Here is a 15,690-nt window from a genome sequence, read left to right as displayed (position 1 = left end):
GGTAAGAAGATGCAGTACATCTCGCGCCCACACACATACAAATAGTGCTTGCAGGAGGCAATGAATAACACTAAGGAATTATTTATTTTAACTACTCAGAGGAGATGGCAACTTCTACGAAGATGTAAACCACAAGTCTTTGCCTTTATCATTCATCTTATTGATCAGAAAGGTCAGGGGTATAAGTTATTCAAAGGATGGATCATAGGCAACAATTCTGGACAAATGGGCATGTAGACTTGGATGATTAATGCCCCTCGCTTGTGTAGAATATGAGGAAAATTTTGAGGGCATGTCTTAAAGACTGAAAAAAATAGAAGTGTTTGCAAGAACACAACCATGGCTGTGACACAGGCTGTATCTGAAACATTGCCCATTTTGTGGGTACGTCTGTGTATTTCAGCGTACAGGTGCTGCCTTGTTCAACTGTTGTGTTCAGAGGCGATCTTGCTGACATTATACTTTTCAAAACCATTTCCATGACATTCAGCAAATGTTTATTCTGGTGGAACAAATCTGTTAAATTATAGATTAGAAACAGTACAAAGAAACCTTTACAAATGTTTCAGTTTCAGTTTTGCACAAAGCAAACAGCATTATATTTAAATGAAGCACTCCTTGTTAGAATAAAACATCTATAACAAGATACTATGCCTGATTTTTTAATTTTCTTCCCTTTCCTGGATGGGCATAGATGTCTGAAGTGTGAAAGACACAGAGAGTATTGGGGAGGATAGCTCATCAGTTCCTTTCAAATGCCCACTTCTACAATTCCTTCCTGCTCACCTGTCATTTCCCCTATCTTTTCCAGCTCCCCTTCCTTACTTTTCTTCCCTATGCATACCTTTTCCCCCTTGATTCTCCATTGTTCCTTGGAATGGTATAAGTATAAAGCAGTTGACTCTTTTCCCATCATTGTGGGTCCATAATTACTTAATGAGCGTGGGCATTGAATTTGGTTCAGTCACTCCTTAGCACCTATAAACAATCATTATATTGGAAAAATATCAGAGAGTGACATGTTCGTGTTTTTAAAAGCATTGTTTCATGGATGCCAGGGTTCTACCAGACTCACCGGAGGTTTCAAGTGACCTGTTTATGGGCATATTTTAGATCTGTAAGTCAAATTTGAAGCTGTTTTATAGGTTAGAGAATAGTAAAGTTTAATTTAATGATTCTTTGTGAAAGAAAAGTTTGTTTTTTAGGGCTACATGTTATTTTATAATGATATAAATCATTATTTGTTTAAATTGCCAAAATTTGTTTTTAAAAAATTGTTTATGATCCTTTGTGTTAATAATTGAATAAATAGATGATTCCATTGAGAAAAAAATTACAAAAAAAGACAAAACTATCTAAAATGCTGATTCTCTTCAAAATCAGACACTAAAAATGCTAACAAGGCATAAAAGATTTATAGAACTTACGTGACTCTAAACATGCTCTAAGATGTATTTTTAAAATGCATTTAAAACAAATTGAAGCATATTCTAAGTTTTGGAACATATTAGAAGGACACACTACATTAAACAGCAATATACATAAGAATATCGAAACAGATTAATAAGAATGAATAGAAAACACAGGAACATATGTGTAATCACATGTATATGAATTCAAAGCACAGAACTGAGAAAATACCACAAACCATTTGCAAAAGAATGATTATTTAATAAACAGAATTCAACATATTGGCTATTTTTAGGAGGGGACAATAACTTAGATCCTCATTTCACATCATATACCAAAATAAATTCGAGAGGGAAACAGAGAAGCTAAATTCGTGGATTAATGGAAAGTCAATGTAGGGTAAACGTAAAGCTAAATTCTTATAATGTAATGACAATTTAGATAATTACTTTTTGTGATCTGTGGACTTCTAAGCATAAGCAAACTTTTAAAGTTTGAAAGCAACAGAGACAATCACCAAGGGAAAGATCAATATACTTGAATTAAAATTTACAAACGTTTATACATCAAAAAGTCATTAGCAAAATAAAATGATAAAAAAAACTGGGGAAGTACTTTTCAGAAGTACAGAAGTTAAAGAATTTTAAAAACACCCATGTCTTTTTTTTTAAATGGTCAATGGTGGTAAAGAAATTTCAAAGTATAAGAACTATAAAAGAACAATAAGCATATGAAAATAGTTGAACTTCAGTTATAAGGGAATGAAATTTTTTTAAAAAACATAAAAGAGCCCCTCTTTTTTTTGGTTTTGTTTAGTTTTTTTGCTGTCTAACGCAACAAACATTCTAAAAAGATAAAAATCCTCCCTGTGTGGATTGGAAGACATAAGCAGTCTCACAGACAACTTGTGTGTGTAGGTTAGCAATTCAGAGAATCGTGTAGAAGAAAGTACTGCTGTAACAAAGAAAAACTTTGATTATGTTTACCCTATGCATTCTTTAAATATTACTATTACTTATTAAAGTAGGATAAACAATGTGTTTTCTCTATATATTTACACTGCCTGGAAGTTACTTGTCCCTAACCTTGATTTATAATCTGCCTTCAGATTATAAAACTGTCAAGGTCTGTGTAAGTGTCACAGTGATTTCTTATGAAGAAATGCCCAGGTCCTCCAAATTAGTCAATATAGAGAAAGATAAGGGGGCAATCAGGCTTTTGTGCAGGGAAGAGGTCAGTGGAGAAGGCAGGGGAGCTCCAGCCAAAACTCACCTTGAAGCGTTACAACCTTGGCAACACAGAAGAAAGCTATTTAGCAACTGACGACTGTGCATGTTTATTCAGCTGGTAGCATTTATTCATGCCCTAGTAAGAGCATATTGAGGTGCTTGGCTAAAACTGAGTAGGATAAAATGATGAATCAAACATGGGTTGTGATGTATGGAAGCTTAGAATCTTGACTAGGAAGTGTCCGTGTGTGTACATGTGAAAGGAAGAAGCCCAGGGGTAGGAGACATACTTAGCTAGTCTACTGTTGTGCTCCAAATACATGGTACGTAGTGGCTACTCACTAAATATTTTTTAAATGAATGAGTACTTCTTTTATGGGCTAAATTGATTTAATGTATACATAGGATTTGGGCATAGAGCAGGAGAAAAAAGCAAAGAAGTGATAGGGAACAACTTCAACGGAGAGAGAGAGAAGGCATTTGTATCTGAAGTTTTCAAAGGAGAAGAAAGTGTTGATGTAGCACAGTCAATTGTACAGGGGAGTCATCTGCAAAAGCTGCAGTGACCTGTTTTAATGACAGGATTGCGGGGCTTTATAGTGTGAGTACCTTCAAATTTTTAAAATAATGCCCAATTGTTTTTCAAAGTGATGGCATCAATTTTCATTCTCGTTTACAATATGTATATGAGTTCATGTTGACCCACAACTTAACCAGTATTTCATATTGCCATATTTTTTAATTTTTGCCAATCTAATAAGCAAAAAATTGGGAAATGTCCTTCTGCTTGTTGCCGCACATAGTCTTTCAGTATTACTTCTTTTCCTTGTGGTGAAAAGTTTGCTTCTCAACTATCAGAGTTACAAATCTCTGTAAAAATTGAATGAATGAATGATATTAATTAATCAATTAGATATCATTATCTATTTAAGAATTTTCCTATCAGATTCTCCAATATTTAAATAACCAACTATCTTTCATTCCCCACCCTTTTAGTCTCCTATGTATAAATTTTATCTCCAGTTACAGAAATGTTTCTCTAGAACTGCACTGCCTGATATGGTAACCACTGGCCTCTTGTGGCTATCAAACACTTCAAATGCAGCTTAGTTTAAACTTACTGGATTTTTGAGAGTGTGTACCAAACAAAGTAAAATATCTTAATAATAATTTTTATATTGGTTATATGTTAAAATGATAACTTTTAGATATATTTAAATAAGATACTAGTAAAACTATTTTACCTGTTTAGAAAGTTGAAAATTTACAATTGTGGCTTGCATTATATTTCTATTGGAGAGTGCTGCTCTGTAAGATTATCAGTAAACACCTTCCCAAATTCAACATTGATTCTCAGTTCATTTGTTTCTTCTCTCCTTTCCTTCCTTCGTTCTTTCCTTTTCTTCCTGCCTGCCTCCCTCCCTTCCTCCCTCCCTTCCTTCCTTCCTTTCTTTTACTTCAGTTGAGAAGAGAATTTGTGATAATGTTATGTACTTTCTACATGAAAATCTGCCTAAATAAACTTTTGTCCTAGAGCTTTTACAACCTTCCCCCATACTGTTATCATTCAATTCAGGTCTATTCTTTATGATTATTTTTTAAAAATTTGTATTCATTTTTTCTCCATGACTAATTAAATGTTAAGCCTACTCAGAATGAGGTTTTATAAAGCTTTTCTAAACTCAAAAATAGTTTCTCAAAGTTTTCTTCTGTCAATATCAACATCCTTTCTGTATAACATAGAAGGAAGTGTGCAGAGGGGATTGGGGACATTTAGGAAAACCAAGGGATGTATATGTATATATAGTATACATATATATATGTTATATACATATATATATTATATCATCTTTATCTATTCATCAGCTGATGGGCATTTGGGCTCTTTCCATAGTTTGGCTATTATTGATAATGCTGCTGTAAACATCAGGGTGCATGTACTCCTTTAAATCTGTATTTTTTTATCCTTTGGGTAAATACGTACTAGTGCAGTTGCTGGATCAGAGGGTCGGTCTATTTTTAACTTTTTGAAAAAGCTCCATACTATTGTCCCGAGTTTGCATCAGTTTGTTGCACCAGTTTGCATTCCCAGCAACAGTGCAAGAGGGTTCCCCTTTCTCTGCATCCTTGCCAACACCTATTGTTTCTTGTGTTGTTGATTTTAGCCATTCTGACAGGTGTGAGGTGGTATCTCATTGTGGTTTCAATTCGTATTTCCCTGATGATGAATAATGCTGAGCATCTTTTTATGTTTTCTTTGGAAAAGTGTCTATTCATGTCTCTGCCCATTTCTTAACTGGATTATTTGCTTTTTGGGTGTTGAGTTTGATAAGTTCTTCAATAGATTTTGGACACTAACCCTTTATCTCATTCGTCATTTGCTAATATTTTTCCCATTCCATAGTCTGCCTTTTAGTTTTGTTGATTGTTTCCTTCACTGTGCTGAAGCTTTTTATCTTGATGAAGTCCCAATAGTTCATTTTTGCTTTTGTTTCCCTTGCCTCTGGTGATGTATCTGATAAGAAGTTCCTATGGCCAAGATCAAAAAGGTTTCTGCCTGTGTTCTCCCATAAGATTTTGATGGTGTCCTGTCTCACATTTAGGTCTTTCATCCATTTTGGATTTACTTTTGTATATGGTATAAGAAAGTGTCCAGTTTCATTCTTCTGCATGTGGCTGTCCAGTTTTCCCAACACCATTTGTTCAAGAGACTTTCTTTTTCCATTGGATATTCTTTCCCACTTTGTGGAAGATTGGTTGACCATATAGTTGTGGGTTCATTTCTGGGTTCTCTATTCTGTTCCATTGATCTATGTGTCTGTTTTTGTGCCAGTACCATACTGTCTTAATGATTACAGCTTTGTAATATAGCTTGAAATCCAGAATTGTGATGCTTCTAGTTTTGTTTTGCTTTTTCAGGATTGCTTTGATTATTCAGGGTCTTCTGTGATTCCATACAAGTTTTAGGATTGTTTGTTCTAGCTCTGTGAAAAGTGTTGGTGGTATTTTGATAGGAGTTGCATTAAATGTGTAGATTGCTTTGGGTATCCACAGCTTTGGGTACTCACAGCTATATTTCCCCCAAGTCAACTCTTCATACCTCTTAACTTCCAAAAGATGGTCGCTTTTCTACTTGTAGACTTGCAATTTTTGTTCTCTCAGACCTCTGATTGATTTCTTGGGTGTTCAGAATGATTTGTTAACTATCCTGGCTGTGTCAGAGTGGCGAGATAAGCTCAGGGTCCCCCTACTCCTCAAACATCTTAGCTCCTCCCCCTATACTACTAATACTTTTTAACTTGAGACTTCTATATGGTTACTTGTATTATAACATATTTTATAATTATATTATAATTATAACTCTATAACCTCTCCAGTAAAGAAGTCATTATGCTCCATATACTGGTTTTTTGTAAATAGTTCCATAGTGTTTATGTTATCACTCAGTTTTAATTTAATCATGTACTCTTATATCATTAAACTATTTTCAAATAATTATATTTGATTAAAGGACAATAACTTGAACCTATCATACTTTTCCACTCAACATAGTTCACTATGTCTTACTAAACACTTAAAAGCCATTTAAAAGACTTATTTAGGGGTGCCTGTGTTACCCAATCAGTTAAGCATCTGAGCCTTGATTTTGGCTCAGATCATGATCTCAGGGTGATGAGATCGAGCTCCACTCTGGGCATAGAGCCTGCTTAGGATTCTCATTCTTCCTCTCACTCTGTCCCTCCCACCCTGCCTTCTCTCTCTCTCTCTCTCTCTCTCTCTCTCAAATAAATAAATAAATAAATAAATAAATAAATAAATAAAGGCTTATTTAATTTACCTACATGGTCATTAGAGGATTTAGAGTCAGACAGATTTGAATTTAATCACATATGGTGAAAAGTAATGTGACCATAGGGAAGTTGTTACTTCAGTTTTAATTTTATTTTTTATAAATGTTTCTTGAAATAATAACAGATATCTCACTGGGCCATTGCAAGGATTAAATGTAATTATATTATACATTTAAAAGTCTTAACACAAGCCCTAGTATATAATAAGCCCTTAATAAATTTTAGCTGCTATTACTAATGCTAATATGATTTTTGTCTCTTTCAAATTCATAGACTTGCTAAAGAGGACAGGGCTAAAACCTTTGAGGCATCTCACATCTCTGTCTTTTTTTTTTTTTTTTCCCCTCAAGGGTAATTCTCTTTCTATGGCTAAAAAAGTAGTAAATCATGGGTATTACCAATATGTTAATCCCATACTTAAAACATTACTGAACATTATATCATACTGACTTTCCTCAGCAATATTTCACATGTTCAGTATGGTTAAGTAAGGACTCATGACCTTCCTTGTCTTATGAAACTCAGCAATGTTTGAGTCAGCAATTATGACTAGTCCCCTAGGAATGGGATGGATGACTCTATGGCTCTATGTCATTTAAATGAAAAGGAAAATCAAAGTGTAATCTTAAAAAAGAAAGAGATTGAGATTGTCCATATGCATGTGTAAATAGAGAAATACATCAAATGAATAAATGCACAACTATGAAATTCTTTAAGACAATGTGTGAATTGTTTTATTAGCTTTTCTAAAAATCTCCAATTTTACTGTATGTGAGACAAATAACAAACTTTTGGCACCATTTATCAAAGAATGTGTATTGAAATACTTCCTTCAGTGTTGACTATAAGAATTATATGTGTTTCTAGTCTTATTTAGAGACTTTTTTTCTGTAATGAATAATTTGAATACACATCAATATTCTACTTTCCTGCTGAAATGAAACAAAATTCCCTAGTGTATATGTTTAGTTGCATTCCCATAGGATAGTGAATATGCATTGCATACATTTATAAAGTAAATTATATGCTTAAAGATATAATAGCCCTTGCTTTTAGGCAGTTGTTTTCTCCAAGGAATTCAGCACATTCATATTGACTTTGGAAAAATGAAAAACAAGTATTCATTCTTGACTCACCATACTACTCCAGGAATAGTTCCTTATTGTCAATGATTTTTTTTTTTTTTTCTGTCAGAAGCCTATAATAGATCCTAAGAGATTTAAGGTGGGAGAGAGACAGAGACAGAGAAAAAAAGGAGAGCATCTAACACAAAGGTTAATTCATTAGGTCAAAATATTTAAGCTCCAAAACCACCAAATAAGCATCAAAACCTTGGTAGAATCTTTGTCTTCTAGATTACAGCTACCTCTAATAAGATAAAATATTAAATACATTTTAAATATCATTAAGGAAATTAACATTTTCAGAAGATCAATATTTTCTATTTGGATAAATAGGAGTTTAAAAAAGTATGTCATGACTCAGTTTTTTGGGCCCTTAATATTATGTATCACCCTAATTGGGGGGGAGGCATTTCATATGGGTAATTTGGTAAAAATTAGTTTTATTAATAAGTCCATTTACACACTTTTCCCTTGTAACTAAGGACATGCCTTTGCAAGATCACCACAAAACTAACTGCTCCATGTGGTCATTAAATATATGACATTTGTAACCATGGAAATGTCAGCTTGAAATATTGTGATACTCTAAATTAGTATTTTCCCTACACTGAGGAGAAACCAAGTATCAGAAAGATGAAATTATTTGCAAAAATAAAAAAATGGAGAAGAAAAGCTGGAAAAAAATAAAAAAGAGTATATTATCATGGTTAAGAGTATGCACCGATTTGCCATTGTGTTTTAAACCAGAGTGCTGGCACTTACTGTGTAATCTTGGGCAAGCTGATTAACCATTTTAAGCCTGTTTCCTTATGTGTGACATGGAGCCAATAATAGTACTTAGAAGCTTTTTTTATGCTAGAGATTACAGTGGAATTTAGGAGAGAGAGACCATGTCAAGGACTTATATTAGAAATTTGTAGGTTTGACAGTTGTCCTAAACCTCTCTTTTCCCATTTAGAACTACTGTAGAGTTGTTCTATCTTTATGGGCCACTTCTGGTTCCATTTCTGTCTTCTGCTTAATCTTTGGTCAATTGAAACTGTGCTGTGAGAAGTGCTGGAGCATAATGGTTAAGCACTCAGATTCAAGACTAGTCTGCTGAGGCCTGAATTTTAGTTCAGCTATGCGGCTTAGGGTTTGTACTTTTCCATAACTCAGTGTCTTCACCTGTAAAATAAAAATAATCCTCAAGCCTGTATCATAGGATTAAGTGAATAATGTATGTAAGGCGCTAAGAACAGTAGCAGGCTCATAGCAAGGGGTGTGTGTTTGTAGCTAGTTGTTGACAAACTAAGAAAAAAATGTGTGAATTGTTTTATTCAGTTTTTTAAAATCTCCATTTGCCAATTCTACTATATGTGACATAAATAACTGGAACGTCTTTCCAAAAACAAAATTTTTATGAATCATGCTCTCTTTTCTGTTTTGCTTTGTTTTAACAAATACATACCCATCAATTTTAATTTGAAGTAATGTATAAAAATGACTCCATTGCATTACTGTATTTCATTTCGATAAAATAATCTAAAAAAATAATTCTTATTACATGTTTTGTTAAATTTTTCCAAGTCCCATCCAAGAGAGTAATCACAGTGCCCCTATCATTTCATTAAGAATAAATGACACGGTGATGGGTATTAAAGAGGGCACGTTCTGCATGGAGCACTTGGTGTTATACGCAAACAATGAATCATGGAACACTACATCAAAAACTAATGATGTAATGTATGGTGATTAACATAACATAATAAAAAAATGTAAAAAAACTAATGATGTGTGGTGACTAACATAACATAATAAAATAAAATGAAATTTTTAAAAAAGAAAAAAAAAGAATAAATGACACAGCTGAATGTGTAATTACTTTTATAGAGACCAAGGTAAACATTGTTAGAAATACTCAGATTGTCAGAGTGAAGTTTGTAAGAATAATAAATGTGTTCATGTCCATAAAGTTACTTTATGAAATCCTTCCATTTTAAGCCAAATCTGGTTTTGTTATTAATGAAGTAGATTATTCATTTCTGTACACTTTCATCAAAATTAAGTATATTAATCTTGTACAGATGTAATTTCTCTAAGATAGAAATTCTGCTCACATGTTTCCTCACCAAGTGTTTCAGTTCAATTCTGTATGGTAAGGAAGAAAAAAATTTTGTGTCTTGGTAAATGAATAAAGAGGCTTTCTATTTATTAGAGTGGACATAATAGAATAATTATGTATTCATGGTGGTCAGTTTTCTATAAATATTGGAATCCAGTAATTACTATAAAACTGCCTGTTATTTACTCATTTGGAAGACTTAAAGGAGCATGAATATGCATAAACTACTTCTAGAAGTCAAAAAATATAGTTTGTTTTGTTCTTTGGGTTGCTATAGAAATACTTTGTGCTTTTAAAAATATATCTGCTACCTTCATCATCTTGAGCTAGGCAGAGACTGAAGTGTATTTTTGGTGCAGGTACAATTCATTTAATATAGTTCTTCTCTTACAGATAGTGTGATCAGACCTTTCCTTTCTTCTTCCTTCTGCCCTTAAGGGTGGAAACAACAAAAATTTGCCTGTCCTTTATCTCTCACTGTTCTGATTTTGTTCTCTCTTTTCCAGTGTTATCATTAGCTAATCTGAGAATAAAAAAAGTGTATAGAAGTATTAATGAAATATATTCCCTTGCCACCCCCCACCCCCTTAAATTTTTCTGGGTCCTGGGTCACATTATGTTAAATGGATTTTGAGAGATAAATCTTGGTTGTCTTCTCTCTCCAGCTGGTCCTCCAACTCATTTTGGAAAAGAGAATCTAATATTAAAAATGCAGATTTCTGTGATGCTAATATTTCATGTAGAACAGGAGCCATCTGTTAGTCCTCAAATTTACCCAGGTTGGTGTCTACTTACTTTGTTTGCTTAAAAGACAGGCTTTAGTTTCAGAAGAGTTGAATTTTCATTTTAGAAATCTAAGGAGCCTTTTCTGAACTCACATCCTATTTAGCATCACATTAATTTACAAGCATTTCTAGAAATAAATTGCTATGGAATTCAGAAGTGCGTAAGAGTAATACTATAATTACAGAAAACTAAAGATGTAGGATAGTTTACTCAACAATTTCCTGCATATAAGGATGGAAATGTTCACAGTTAAAAAAAAAAAAAACAACAGTAGTACTTGGCTCATTCAACTAATCTTATTTGTGTGTATGTTCGTGTTGAGTCAGATCCTCCAAGTTCAAGAGCTACATTAGATTTTTTTTTCCCTTCTGTTTGGATGAAGGATCACTCCTTTAGTCAGCATTTCCCACAAATCCTCTGGGAATTGACTAGCTTAGAATAAACCACCAACCTAAAAGTCCACACAGTCCCTTTACAACAAGGATTCCCAGGAATCAGGAGGAGGAGAGGGTGTGGCTCTATTGTACCTTTCTCCCTATTGTCTTCTACTTTTTTCACTTCTTCCTCCTCCTCTTCCTTCATATTCTCCCTTTCTCTATTCCTCCTCCTCCTCCTCCCCACCATCCTCCTCCTTCTTCTCTGTGGTAAAAACACTTAACATGAGATTTATCCTCAATAAATTCTCAAGTGCACAATATAGTATTGGTGTCTGTAGGCACAATGCTGAACAGCATGTCTCTGTTCATCATGCATAATGATACACTTTAAACAGCACCTCCCCAGTCATACTTCTCCCCATTCCCTGGTAACCACCATTCTACTCTCTGCTTCTTTGAGTTTGACTACTTTTTATTCCCTGTGGAAGTGGAATCATGCAGTATTTGTCCTTCTGTGACTGGCTTGTTTCACTTAGCATAATACAGATTCTATGTTGTCACATATAACACAATTTCCTTCAGGTTTTTAAGGTTGAATTATATTTCATTGTCTGTATATACCACATTTTCTTTTTTCATTTATGCATTCATGGAATTTACATTGTTTGCATGTCTTGGCTACTGGGGATAATGCTGCAGTGAACCTGGAATTGCCGCCATCTCCTTGAGATCCTGACTTCAATTCTTTTGAATATATACCCAGAAATGAGATCGCTAGATCTTACGGTATTTCTATGTTTAATATTTTGGGGAACCTACTTACTTTTTAACACAGCAGCTGCACCATTTTTCATTTCTACCAAGAGTGCACAATGGTTTCGGTTTCTCCATATCATCACCAACAGATGTTATCTTTTTTTTTTCTTTCATAATAGCTGCACTACAGGTGTAGTGCATTTTTTGATGATTAGTGATGTCGAGCATCTCTACATATTGTTTCATATACAATAATGTCATTTGTATGTCTTTGGAGAATTATCTATTCAAGTCCATTTTAAAATCAGATTATTTGAGCGTTTGTTATTGAGTTGTAGGAATTCCTTTTATATTTTGGATATTAACCTCTTTTGGATATATGGTTTGCAAATATTTTTTCCTATTCTGTAGGTTGCATTTTTTACGATTGTTTCCTTTGCCATGGCAATTATAACTAGCTTAGAAATGAATTGCTAGGTAGAGAGATCTGACCATAGTGACTTCTGTTGTAGTAAACTGTTGTCTGCTTACCAAAAGATCATTTTAAAAGTAGAGAAAGAATAATGACCATGAAAGCAACAATGTGGGATGTTCCATCTCACCTTTTACTAATCATTATTCAATGAATGCTGTCTGACTATGGAGTAGGTGGAAAAAACTGAGGGTATAGCCCCTACAAAAGCCAAAGGTGACTTTAAATATGCCCAAACACCATGTTTCTGGAATATCTGTGTTTGGAATGGGACCTTTGGTAGAAAACACAGAGCTACTTCTCATTTCCTCCTTTGAAGATGGTAAGTAATAATGATGATGCTAATGATAGTGGAATCCTGATCATTTTCTTCTAAAAGGATCTGACATTTCTTAGCATGTTATTGTTCATATGTAATTTTTATAGTGTCCTCCTGTACAGTTATAATGAATGCACACCGTACTCACAAAGCAAAAGGATTGAAATTTCATTAAGCTTCTTATAATTACCAATATAACCTAACAAACACACTCATAATAATCTTTAAAAAAATTATGTGTAACATTTCTCTCTTTTTTGACTGAATACTATATGAGTTTCTCTTCATATAACAAAGATTTTATAATCTTTTTCTATAGGAATAACAAACAGGTAATTAATTTTATTCTTCTAATGGGGGTGATTATTTTTTTTTCTTACTGAATTTTAAAAAAGCTTATTTCAACATCACAACTTGCTGTAGGCAATGCCAGTAAATTTTTAGAATGTTATCAAATATGAGAAAACCTTTCATATTTAAGATGAAAGATTTGGAAAATTTTCCACAGGCTGGTTTCTAGCTTTTTATATTTCAAACCTTTTTCCTTTGCCACCACCCATATAATTCTAGTGCCAGATTTTGTGGGACATGTTCATTTCGGCATATAACATTTAGCCCTTTACTTTCAAGTCACAATGGCACAACACCCTGTAGGGGTATTACAGGAAGCCATTTCTTCACAGGGACATGTAGGAATAACTACTATCATGGAAGTGACAGCAAACCATACAAATAAATTTCTCTAAATCAAAACTCAATGTATCCTCAATACAACTTCCTCTTTAGTGCATTCCCAAGATGTCTTTGGTCACTCTATAAGCTATATCTGTAACTGTAAGGATGAGAGATGGGAAATCAGAGTGAAAATAGTTATAGAAGAAAATATATATAGAAGAAATGCTTCCATGAAGAAGTAGGGAATGTCATGGGATTAGGTAGTAAGAGGAACAGATCTGATAAGTCAGAAAATTTCCCTAAGTGGTACCTGAAGCTGAAACTGGAATGATGAACTCATTCTTAGTAACCAAGTGATGGTGGTAGAGAGAGGTGAAGCAGATTCCAGGCATAAGGATGAAAATGCACAAAGACTTTGAAGCAGGAATGTACTATGACGAGTTGAGAAACTGAAAGGGAATTTGGTATGCCTGGAGGTCAGACAGTGAAGACAAAAAAGTCATCCTGTTTGGTCTGAGTAGGTCACATTATGTTGGGTTTTTTTTCTGAAGAAAAGGGGGAGCCATTAAGAGTTGACATTATAAGTTTGCATCAATACCAGAATACTCTGAACACGGTGTGGAAAATGGGTTGGAGGGGGAGACACAAATTAATGCAGGATGTCCACTAGAATGCTATTGCCCTCAATTAGGAAGAAATTGACCCAGAGTGAGCAGTAATAGAGGTAACAATAATTGTTCTTTCATTCATTCTCAGCAATACTGTATGCAACTGAACTAGATTTTACATGTTATTTTTTCTTTTTAATTTTGATAGGCATTGATTTCTAATTGATACAAAGCTAGTAAAAATTATGAAATATATGAATTTTATATTTTAAACTATTAAAATATTATTTTAGTTTTTTTTTTCTCGTTAATGGTTCTCCCATCCACTAAGTTACTCAAATTAGAAATCTCAAAATGATTGGTCCTTCCTGCACTCAACATTCTACATATTTTCACAAAGTTTAGTGTCTTTGATCTCAGGATTTTTGGTTTTTGTTTTGTTTTGTTTTTAATAATCACTGTTCTCATTTCTACCTCTACTTTCATTACCATTTAAAATAACTCATCTCTTAATCATGGCAGCATTTCCCTAATGATGACCCTCTCCACTATTTCCAAGCTCTCCTGTATTCAAATGTATTCTCCAAGCTGCCTTTATCATTATTCTCCCACCATGCAAGTCTAGCCATGTCATTCCAGTGATGGCATTGACAACTGGTAAGATGCAATGAAACCCTCACAAATTTGCTGCAATCTACCTGTGTAGGCTTTTTTAAACCCCTTCACTCCTACTCTTCCTCCCCTCACACACTTATCTACACAGTACCCTGCACATTTTATTCTTTTATACTCCTTTACTTTTGATCATGTTGTTCTTTTGATAGCTACTCTCTTATTATTTGTATTAATCAGTATGCTTAGAGATGCCAGGGAGAGAAACACATCTCAGAATAGTATAAGAAAAATAAGTATTTTGGGGAAAGGCAAGTATAGAGAGGATTTTAGACAGATGTGTATGCAGGGACCCAAATAGTACTTTCATTGCTCTCCTCATTTCTCGTTTCTGCTTCTTCTTCCTTTTTTTTTTCCTTTTTTTTTTTTTTTTTGTTTCATACTAGTTTATTTAGGGGTTCCATTTTCACTCCTCAATAGATTTTATGTATTTCTCATATGCTTCTTAATTCATTAATTCATCCAGTTCTGAAGGATTACTGAGTGCTATTTTGATTAGCCAACCATCTTCATAACAAGATTTGTTGACAAGTCCTGGATTTTCTTCAAGAGCTTCATTAATTTCAGTTACTTCTCCTGATAGAGAATAGAGTTCACTAGCAGCTTTCACACTTTCCAAAGCACCAAACTCATCTTGTTTGTTCAGTTTTGTCCCAACTTCAGGCAGACTACAGTAAACAACATCTCCCAGAGCTTCCTGTGCAAAATTGCTGATTCCCACTGTTCCAATACCATTTTCTGTTGTTATCCGTTCATGTTTGTCTGTGAATTTACGCACGGAGAGCCGAGCGGAGCCCGAGCGCAGTGTCCGGACGGCGCCCGCCCTCAGCCCCCAGGGCCGCGTCAGGCAGGGTGCGGCGGGCGCGGAGGCGACGCGCACACTGCCGGCCGCAGCCCGCACGCTCCGCACCGCTCGCAGCGCCATGTTCACAGACGTGCGGGAGTCGCGGTTCAAGGGGCTCGGCAACCCCAGCCGGCAGGGGCGGGGCGGGGCGGGGCGGGGCGGGGCTCTCGTTTCTGCTTCTAAGGGAAGGAGGATATGATTGTCTGTTAGAAGAGAGGTAAGTACATAGGTCAATAAGCATCTCAACAACTCTACAATATCAAGATCTCAAGAGAAATTGAAGAGAAGGGGGAGACAACATTTCCCAAAGTTTGAGCTACATACTCCTCAGTGAGCAAATCTCTTTGGCAAGAGGGATGGGTATTCTGAGAGGTTAGGCCAGGTCATGTGCCCACCCCTTATGGTACTCAGGTATCATGAATGGCCAAACAACAGGCCCACTAAGACCCAATGGAGTAGAGAG

At 34.8% G+C, this 15,690-nt stretch overlaps 1 pseudogene; it reads right to left on the bottom strand.

Annotated features, from left to right (window-relative positions):
* Positions 1-14,789: 14,789 nt before the first annotated feature.
* LOC114208552 (glycine cleavage system H protein, mitochondrial pseudogene) lies at positions 14,790-15,308 on the bottom strand (annotated as a pseudogene).
* Between the last annotated feature and the right edge of the window lie 382 nt (positions 15,309-15,690).

This window comes from Eumetopias jubatus, unplaced genomic scaffold, assembly GCF_037043125.1.
Source record: "Eumetopias jubatus isolate StellerSeaLion01/CBP00866 unplaced genomic scaffold, mEumJub1_p1.0 scaffold_5, whole genome shotgun sequence".
NCBI classification, from domain to species: domain Eukaryota; kingdom Metazoa; phylum Chordata; class Mammalia; order Carnivora; family Otariidae; genus Eumetopias; species Eumetopias jubatus.
Note: the sequence above shows the minus strand (reverse complement) of the source record. Positions and strands in the feature narration are given on the sequence as shown.